This window comes from Osmerus eperlanus, chromosome 2, assembly GCF_963692335.1.
Source record: "Osmerus eperlanus chromosome 2, fOsmEpe2.1, whole genome shotgun sequence".
NCBI classification, from domain to species: domain Eukaryota; kingdom Metazoa; phylum Chordata; class Actinopteri; order Osmeriformes; family Osmeridae; genus Osmerus; species Osmerus eperlanus.
In genome coordinates, this window is record NC_085019.1 from 1,501,512 (window position 1) to 1,511,511 (window position 10,000).

A 10,000-nucleotide genomic window follows, 5' to 3' on the forward strand; every position below is an offset into this window, starting at 1 on the left:
GAGAGAGAGAGAGAGAGAGAGAGAGGAGAGAGAGAGAGAGGGAGAGAGAGAGAGAGAGAGAGAGAGGAAGAGAGAGAGGAGAGAGAGAGAGAGAGGAGAGAGCGAGAGGGAGAGAGAGAGAGAGAGAGAGAGAGAGGAGAGAGAGAGAGAGAGGAGAGAGAGAGAGAGAGAGAGAAGAGAGAGAGAGAGAGAGAAGAGAGAGAGAGAGAGAGAGAGTGAAAGGGGGAATTTCTTTTGAACAGAATTGACCCAAACATGGCTGGAAGTGTGGATGGATTCAAATTCACACACTAACCTTCAAACAAACGCACACAGACACACACGTACACACACACGTACACACACACGTACACACACACGTACACACACACATACACACACACGTACACACACAAGCAGAGATATCTAGAGACCAGGGTGTCATCTGCTTTCACATCCCTCTTGCCAGCAGGAGTAAGGGAATCTTCATACATTGATCCTGCATGGATACACACACACACACTTACACACACAGACACTTACACACACTCTCTCCTATGACCTCCATGGCCTAAACCAGCAGTTCTCCCTTGACTCCCCCCCCTTCCTTGGCCTCCCTCCCTCTCCCCTCCTCCCTCCCCTCCTCCCTCCCCCCACCCTCCTCCCATCCTCCCCTCCCCTCTCCCCTCATCCCTCCCCCCCACCCTCCCCCCACCCTCCTCCCTCCGCTCTTCCTCCTCCCTCCCTCTCCCATCCTCCCTCCCCCTCCTCCCTCCCCTCCCCTCCTCCCTCCCCTCCCCTCCTCCCTCCCCCCACCCTCTCCCCTCCTCCCTCTCCCCTCCTTCCTCTCCCCCTCCTCCCTCCATCTGCCCTCCTCCCTCCCTCCCCCCACCCTCTCCCCTCCTCCCTCTCCCCTCCTCCCTCCCCCCACCCTCTCCCCACCCTCTCCCCTCCCTCTCACCCTCCTCCCTCCCCCCTCCCTCTCCCCTCCTCCCTCCCCCCTCCCTCTCCCATCCTCCCTCCCTCTCCCTCCCCCCTCCCTCTCCCCTCCTCCCCTCCCATCCTCCCTCCCCTCCTCCTTCCCCTATGTGTAGGAATGTGTGTGTGTGTGCCCTCTTTTAAGGTGAGACAATTTCTCTCTCTCTCTCTCTCTCTCTCTCTCTCTCTCTCTCTCTCTCTCTCTCTCTCCATCAGAGACTGAAGTGAGCTGCAGTGTTTTATGTTACTTCTTACGTGAAACCAAGTTAATTTCAGACACACAGACACACACACTGAAACAAAAAGCTCTTGAAACGGACATCTTCAAAGATGCTCAACTTCTGGTGACTGTCGCTGGCAAATTATCGACACACACACGCACACAGTGTGTGTGTGTGTGTTTGTGTGTGCGTGTGTGTGTGCTCTGTATAAAAGTGCCACCCCAAAACTGTGTGCGCATCCCCTGGCTCTTAAAGTGTTGATCAACTTTTCTCTCCTCCAAATCCCCCTCCACTTTTTTGCCTGCCACTTTTGAGACATGACTGACCCTGGGGGTTACTTTTAGCTCTCAAGTCCTTACTTTTTGATCGTTCACAGCTGTAAGCTATCTGGACCCCTCCTTTCTCAGACAGGAGCATCCTGTTGATTGAGTCTAGCAATCCATTGTTATGTAATAACAGTCCACTCTTATCAAAACATGCACTCTTTTCCCATCCTAAGATTGCCAAACCATTTCCCCATCAGCCTTCTTCCCTGTTCTGGTTTGATCCTGTTCAGAGTATAATTCTACTGCGCAGGCCTCAGTCCGCCATCTTAGGCCCCAAAATCTGACCCCATGTACACTTTTCCGGTTGCCACCTTCCCAATAATCAATTTCCCACACCACAATTTCAAGCTTAATCTATTTTATTTTACACAAATACATGTTTACGTGGTCATTGTCTCAATAAACAAAACAGATAAACAGAAGTAATTTCTTTGAAGATATAATGGATTAGTGAGACTTTTCTGAAGTAAACAAAATGACATTCGGAGATGCAAGCAAAATATTGGAAAACAAAAAGCACATGCCCTGTGTACAATCAGCATCTAGCCTCCATGGCATTTCTGGAAGGGTGATGAAGGTGGCCCCAGCCTTCACCCCCAGTACCCCCAGGCACTGGCTGTCCTCAACGGGCTTGCCATGGAAGACAAGGTTCGGGCTTTCCAGCATGCCAGGTCTCTTCTCCAGGAACATCTGCTTGAGTTTGCCAATAGTGTCAGTGCTCTTGAGGGTCAGTGAGGTGCTTTTTCCAGTTGAGCCATTAACAACCTTCATACGGAGATCAGTGGTGTCAATGGGATCAGGGTTGTTGACAACATTCAGAGAAGTGTGAGTTGTGTTGATGAACCTTGAATCATATGGAGCAGGAGGTGCTGGATCTCCTTTTGGACAGTTTTGGAATATTTCTTGTTTGCCCTGAGAAAACATTGAAGTTGAAGACAGCAAGATTGAGCAAGTGACTTTTATCCTTTCATCCTTTTTTATTTAAATGACTACCAAATGTAGAATTTCAAAGCATTGGTATGAAAAACGTATTTGGTGTCAGAAAGAAATGCATTACTTTCATATTCTGTAAATTCCTTTAAATCACACAAGGAACAGGTCATATTTCCAAGATATTTGACACACACTACATAAAAATGTATACACAGTATACATATCTGCGACAACATTTACATATCTATAATAATAAAGGCTTGTTTCAAAACAAGTATGATATAAATACTTGAAATGTGACTTGCAATATAGAAGATAAAAGTATTTACCTTTGGGATGCATGCTGTTGCCATTGTAATGTCTGCTTTCTGCGTGTTCTCCTCAGAGCTTTGACATTCTCTTTCTGTTTCTGTTGTGTCTGATTCTTATATATCGCAGGGGAAGACCAAGTTCTAGGAAAGTCCCAGAGATACCTTTATATGTCACGTGATTTCAATGAAGAGTGACTAATTATTATTTATTCTTTTCCGATCGCTTACATGCTGAAATTACTGTAACAGGGAAGTCCAAGTTCTAGGGAGGTTCAAATTCCTTTTGGAGTTTGGGCAATATACCTGTAGGCTACATGTCAGGTGATTTCTGTGAAGAGTGTATTATTTATAGTATACTATCAGTGTATAGCTGGTGCTTCATGTGTTGATTCAAATTATGGTTTGTGTGTCCAGTTTGACACATTTTGATGATTATTATTAATATTTTTAAGGTATAGTGGTTTGTGGTGTTGTGGACTAAATTAAATACTAATAACTTGCATAACTTTCAAAATCAAAAGATAGTTTTTGTGTACTGTAGTGACGCAAACCACAATGGTTTAAAGGAGTTTTAAGAGTTTTGCAAGAATGGTTTGTTTTGTGTAATATTTTGCTTGTTCAGTCTGAGGTTTTGTGATTAGTGTGTAGTTGTGTAGCCTGTAGATTCAAAGATAGTGCCTTAGTCGTAAAAAAAAACTGTACATGTATGACCCCCTTTCAAAGTAAATAACTGTATAGAGATGGGACACAAATACAGCACATTACTGTAACAACATACAATTCTACAAAAGTATAAAATGAATCATTTCACCTGCTACAAGGCTTTGTAGGTAACCTGTAGGTGACCTGCTACAGTAAAAAAAAGACACTCTTCATTGCAATCACCTGACATGTAAAGATATCTCTGGGACTTTCCTAGAACTTGGATTTCGCCTGCAGATACAATCTGACACAATAGAAACAGAAAGAGAATTTCAACGCTGAAAGGAGAACACGCAGAAAGCAGGGTTGGTCAGGTGAGAAAGCTCATTGGTCAGTTATCCAGGTTGGGCATTGTCCAAGCTGGTTCACCCGGAAGTTCACGGGTGGATTTGATCAGGAGTCATTTAAGGATAATGTCCTTAAAACATTCATACATCATAATGTATCTACACAACATGGATAAATGGTTTTGGTAGTATGCTACCATTTTAATCCGAATTTCTATCATGGATTTTATTTTATAAATTATACTGAGATTTGCTGATGGTTTATTAAAACCAATCACTTATTTTACATTTTTATATCACCCCTGCCTCTCAAAAAGAGGAGGAGCAACCTCTTCTGCCTCATTGGACCAGCCTCCACTGTCATAGTTTGACTCACAGTGTGGCACTGATGTAAATACCAAATTCATGTTGGTATATATTAATGGCATAAAAATGCACCTGCCCCTGAACAACAAGGAGGGACAAAACAGGAACCAGAGGAACATGTACAAGTAATGTTGATAGTGTTTTCGGCATTTATTTGCCTAGTATTCTTTATTATATAATGTACATGAACATTTTGAAACATTTTTGGTTCCTGGTTGAATTTTAGTCCATTTGGTGGGTTAAAGCATAATCTAGAATATTGCTTTAGTGGAGTGAATCAAGCTATTTACCAAAAACAAACTGTATTTCTTGCACAAAATTTAACAAAACTTTATTTATAGAGAACTTTCAAAAACGACAATGGGCACCAAAGTACTGTGCATGGAGTTACAGAAAATAAGATCACATACATACAGCTAACAATACAACATGTCTTTAAAGCCAAAAAGGACAGGATAAGAGAAATTGTCATATTTACATTTGTAATGCAATTAAATGAAAGCTAGGAAGGAATAAATCCATTAAAGCCCCTTGGAAAGACAATAGAGACAGAGATGATTTTATGTCCAATGAAAGCTCATTCCAAAGTCTAGGTGCTGCCACCGTAAAAGCTCTATCACCTTGAGTTTAAAGGTGAGATCAAGGAATCAACAGACACAGTGAAGTGAAGAGACATAAAGACTGATGCAAACTTATTAAATCAAAGCTGTTCTCTGGTGCTAAACCATGACAGATAAACAGAAGTAATTTCTTTGAAGATATGATGGATTGGATGAACTTTTCTGAAGTAAACAAAATGACATTCGGAGATGCAAGCAAAATATTGGAAAACAAAAAGCACATGCCCTGTGTACAATCAGCATCTAGCCTCCATGGCATTTCTGGAAGGTGATGAAGGTGGCCCCAGCCTTCACCCCCAGTACCCCCAGGCACTGGCTGTCCTCAACGGGCTTGCCATGGAAGACAAGGTTCGGGCTTTCCAGCATGCCAGGTCTCTTCTCCAGGAACATCTGCTTGAGTTTGCCAATAGTGTCAGTGCTCTTGAGGGTCAGTGAGGTGCTTTTTCCAGTTGAGCCATTAACAACCTTCATACGGAGATCAGTGGTGTCAATGGGATCAGGGTTGTTGACAACATTCAGAGAAGTGTGAGTTGTGTTGATGAACCTTGAATCATATGGAGCAGGAGGTGCTGGATCTCCTTTTGGACAGTTTTGGAATATTTCTTGTTTGCCCTGAGAAAACATTGAAGTTGAAGACAGCAAGATTGAGCAAGTGACTTTTATCCTTTCATCCTTTTTTATTTAAATGACTACCAAATGTAGAATTTCAAAGCATTGGTATGAAAAACGTATTTGGTGTCAGAAAGAAATGCATTACTTTCATATTCTGTAAATTCCTTTAAATCACACAAGGAACAGGTCATATTTCCAAGATATTTGACACACACTACATAAAAATGTATACACAGTATACATATCTGCGACAACATTTACATATCTATAATAATAAAGGCTTGTTTCAAAACAAGTATGATATAAATACTTGAAATGTGACTTGCAATATAGAAGATAAAAGTATTTACCTTTGGGATGCATGTTGTTGCCATTGTAATGTCTGCTTTCTGCGTGTACTGCTCAGCTTTGAAATTCTCTTTCTGCTTCTATTGTGTCTGATTCTTATATATCGCAGGGGAAGACCAAGTTCTAGGAAAGTCCCAGAGATACCTTTATATGTCACGTGATTTCAATGAAGAGTGACTAATTATTATTTATTCTTTTCCGATCGCTTACATGCTGAAATTACTGTAACAGGGAAGTCCAAGTTCTAGGGAGGTTCAAATTCCTTTTGGAGTTTGGGCAATATACCTGTAGGCTACGTCAGGTGATTTCTGTGAAGAGTGTATTATTTATAGTATACTATCAGTGTATAGCTGGTGCTTCATGTGTTGATTCAAATTATGGTTTGCGTGTCCAGTTTGACGCATTTTGAAGATTATTATTATTATTTTAAGGTATTGTGGTTTGTGGTGTTGTGGACTAAATTAAATACTAATAACTTGCATAACTTTCAAAATCAAAAGATAGTTTTTGTGTACTGTAGTGACGCAAACCACAATGGTTTAAAGGAGTTTTAAGAGTTTTGCAAGAATGGTTTGTTTTGTGTAATATTTTGCTTGTTCAGTCTGAGGTTTTGTGATTAGTGTGTAGTTTTGCAAAAAATAGCCTGTAGATTCAAAGATAGTGCCTTAGTCGTAAAAAAAACTGTACATGTATGACCCCCTTTCAAAGTAAATAACTGTATAGAGTAGGGACACAAATACAGCACATTACTGTAACTCAGGTGGCTCAGGTAAGTCAGGTGGCTGAGTGGTGAGGGAATCGGGCCAGTGATCATAAGGTTGCCAGTTCGATTCCTGGCTGTGCCAAATGACGTTGTGTCCTTGCGCAAGGCACTTCACCCTACTTGCCTCGGGGGGAATGTCCCTGAAGTCGCTCTGGATAAGAGCGTCTGCTAAATGTAAACTAACTGTACTGTAACTTAACTGGTTTTCATAGCAACAGAAATCAACAAATCAGATCAGTCGAACTTTATTCAGAAAGGGGGGGATGACGGGAACATTAAAGGTGTAGGTACAGTAAAAGTGAAATGGAATGCGTCTTTCTGCCTTGAAGCTGCGTGCGCATCATCATCAAGACCCCATCTATATGTAAAGATAACTTCAGGGAGTCAGGTGGCTGAGCGGTGAGGGAATCAGGCTAATAATCCGAAGGTTGCCAGTTCGATTCCGGGTCATGCCAACTGACGTTGTGTCCTTGGGCAAGGCACTTCACCCTACTTGCCTCGGGGGAATGTCCCTGTACTTACTGTAAGTCGCTCTGGATAAGAGCGTCTGCTAAATGACTAAATGTAATGTAATAACTACTGGAGGAACCCTAACAAGTTGTCATACTGTGCGTGCCAAGACAAAGAAGAGTCAAGGTTATCATATTTAATCTCAAACCTGCTTATCTAGACCTGTGTTTGGGTATGGGTGTTTCAACATTTCATGGGTAAACACAAACAAAACTTCACTTTCTGTTTCTCTTTTGCTCTCTCCCTTTTACACTCTTCTGTCTGTTCTGTAGATCATTGTTCACCTTCATTCCAAAACTTTATCAGCACAACAAACAATTCACAACTTCACACTGGTTCTCTCTCTCGATCCCTCTCTCGCCCATACCCTGATGTAACAGACGTGGCCACGCCCATGTGGGAGCCACTCGCCCTGACTGGTGATCGAACCCTCCACCTCCGACATCCGAAGCGCGACCACTACCAGCTACGCCAACGAAAAGTTACCTGTTTTCTGGCCCAGGCGGCCTGCATACCTACCTGAGGAGTGAGTTTAACCAATCTACATCAGCTACACTGAGACACCAACATATATCTGAGCTCTGTTTCTCCTGACTCATACAAGCCTATCTAATGTATAGAAGTCCATTCTACAACGTGTTAAACAATAATCTACCCCTTTGAAGATATCCACCTAGGAGCCCATCTCCAAATCACCCCAGCTAGCTGTCAAAACCACTGTTACTATGGCTACAGCAGTACCCATGGTTACTACCCTCACCCCCATATTGTGTCTTGTTAAATTCTTCACGTATCATTATTCAAAAAAAAAAAGAACAAAAAATTTGAAAGACACAAAGCAGTTCCATTCCAGACATAGTTATCTGGTCTGTGAGGGAATGAAGGGGTGAATGCAGCTATGTCTGGGCTGTGTGTGTGTGTGTCTGTCTGTCTGGGATCTGTGAATACCTAAGACAAGGACAGAGATGCACAATAATGCTGCTGTTCTCCTGCCTGCGTTCCCTCACATGTAGGTTTATGAATTCATGAACCATGGTGTCACAATGATCTAATAGAATGTGGACAGACTTAGTTCTATGGAACCCTACTGTCCAGTGTTCCACCTCAGACATTCTATCTCCTGTATACACTCGTTATTATAGACTGGCTGGCTGGCTGGCTGGATAAGAACATCTGAATTCCCTCCCCTGTCAGACTGACGCCAGCCTGTCCTCTGGTCTCCAGTCCCCAGATCTGCCAGCCTGCTGTTGACTCCCCCACACAGCTCACCAAGTGTCAAGCCCAACTGGGAAACTCCAAGAGTTTCTCTGGAGCCACATTATTGTGTTCCAGCTGTGTCAGAAACATGAAATGAGAAGTTGCTCTCAACTTTTATGAAACACACACACACACACACACACAGTGTTGTGTGAGTCATACAGCATCTAAGTTTGGAGGAATGGGGACAATACTGTCTGCTTCCTCTGTTGAAAACATATTTGAGCATTAGCTATCGGCTGGGACTAGAGCCTGTGTGGGTGTGTAATGAAATGTTCTCATTTAGGAGATTCTTTTACCCAAATCATCACACTAGGGATTTGAACCTGCAACCACTTGATCTTTAGTCAAATATTCGACCTCTGAGCCACACTCACAATCTGTGTGTGAACACATGCATATGTATGCTTATAAGCATGTGTGTGTGTGTGTGTGTGTGTGTGTATAAAAGTGTGTATAAAAGTGTGTGTGTGTGTGTTTCTCCATGGTGCCCCTGTCACCCAGTGACAGAGATGTAAATCATTTTTGCCCAGGGACACTTATTACAGCCATGACAGGTTGACAGGTATCATATAACATTAGGTGTGGTGTGTGTCTGTGTGTCTGTCTGTGTGTCTGTCTGTGTGTGTGTGTGTGTGTCTGTGTGGTGTGTGTTTGTTTGTCTGTCTGTGTGTGTGTCTGTGTGTGTGTCTGTGTGTGTGTGTGTCCAGTAGGACCGAGAAAGACAGAGTACCTCTAATAGAATAAATGTACATTTTAGAAACATAGAAAACTTTAAATGTTCTCTCTCTCTCATCCAATTCTCTCTCTCTATTTTCTCAACTCTCTTTCTCTCTCCCTCTCTTTTGCTCTCTCTTCTCTCTCTCTGTTTCTCTCTCCAGTCAGAATCAAAATACACCCTGCTCTGATGAATAGCACCCAGGGAAGAGAACCCCCCCCTCCTCTCCTCTCCCAACCCCCCTCCACCCCCACCCCTCCCTCCCCCCCTCCCCCCCTCCCCACCCTTCCTCCCCCCCTCCCCTCCCTCCATCCCCCCCTCCACCCCCCCTCCCCCCTCCACCCCCCCTCCCCCCTCCTCCCCCACCCTGCCCCCAGACCCCATTTCCTTCCCTGGAGAGCCTCTATTCTGGGCTAGATATTTAGAGCAGCTCCCTCTCTCCTTCCTCTCTCCCTCTCTCCTTCCTCTCTCCCTCTCTCCTTCCTCTCTCCCTCTCTCCTTCCTCTCTCCCTCTCTCCTTCCTCTCTCCCTCTCTCCTTCCTCTCTCCCTCTCTCCTTCCTCTCTCCCTCTCTTTCTGTGTGCTGGTCTCTCTGGGCGCTGGTCTCTGCTGGTTTCTCTCAGTGATCAGTCTCTACTCAATCTGAATATTTTCTCACTCTACCCAGAAACCCGGAAATTCTCAGATAAGAGCCGGCGGCACACAACTCTGATATCATTTATTATTGATTGGCCTGAGATAGAGAGACCGAGATCAAGTGTGTGTTTGTGTGTGTGTGAGTGTGTGTGTGAAGTGAGAGAGAGATGTAGAGAGAGATAGAGAGCAAGAGAGAGTGACAGGGACCGAGACGGCAGGAGAGTAAAAAAGAGAGGACAGTCTTCTCCAGGGCTTTTCCTCCAGCAGGGGGTTGTCAGATACTATGTCCCCAGCTCTAGGTCACTCTGCCTGGGGAGAGAAGATGCAGATAGCCCCTCTACTGTCCTGACTGCTCTGGTGCCAGTGCTGTCTGTCACGAGGACGGGAGGAGAGGGAGAGGGAGAGGGAGAGGGAGAGGGAGGAGAGGAGAGGAG

The 10,000-nt window shown here is 43.9% G+C and overlaps 1 long non-coding RNA gene across 1 annotated transcript; it reads right to left on the reverse strand.

Moving 5' to 3' along the window:
- Positions 1-2,072: 2,072 nt before the first annotated feature.
- Positions 2,073-3,143, reverse strand: LOC134041042 (uncharacterized). Its single transcript, XR_009932941.1, has 2 exons — positions 2,767-3,143; positions 2,073-2,416 (listed from the first exon to the last, which is right to left on the reverse strand). It is a non-coding gene; the product is annotated as an uncharacterized LOC134041042 (long non-coding RNA).
- Positions 3,144-10,000: the final 6,857 nt, after the last annotated feature.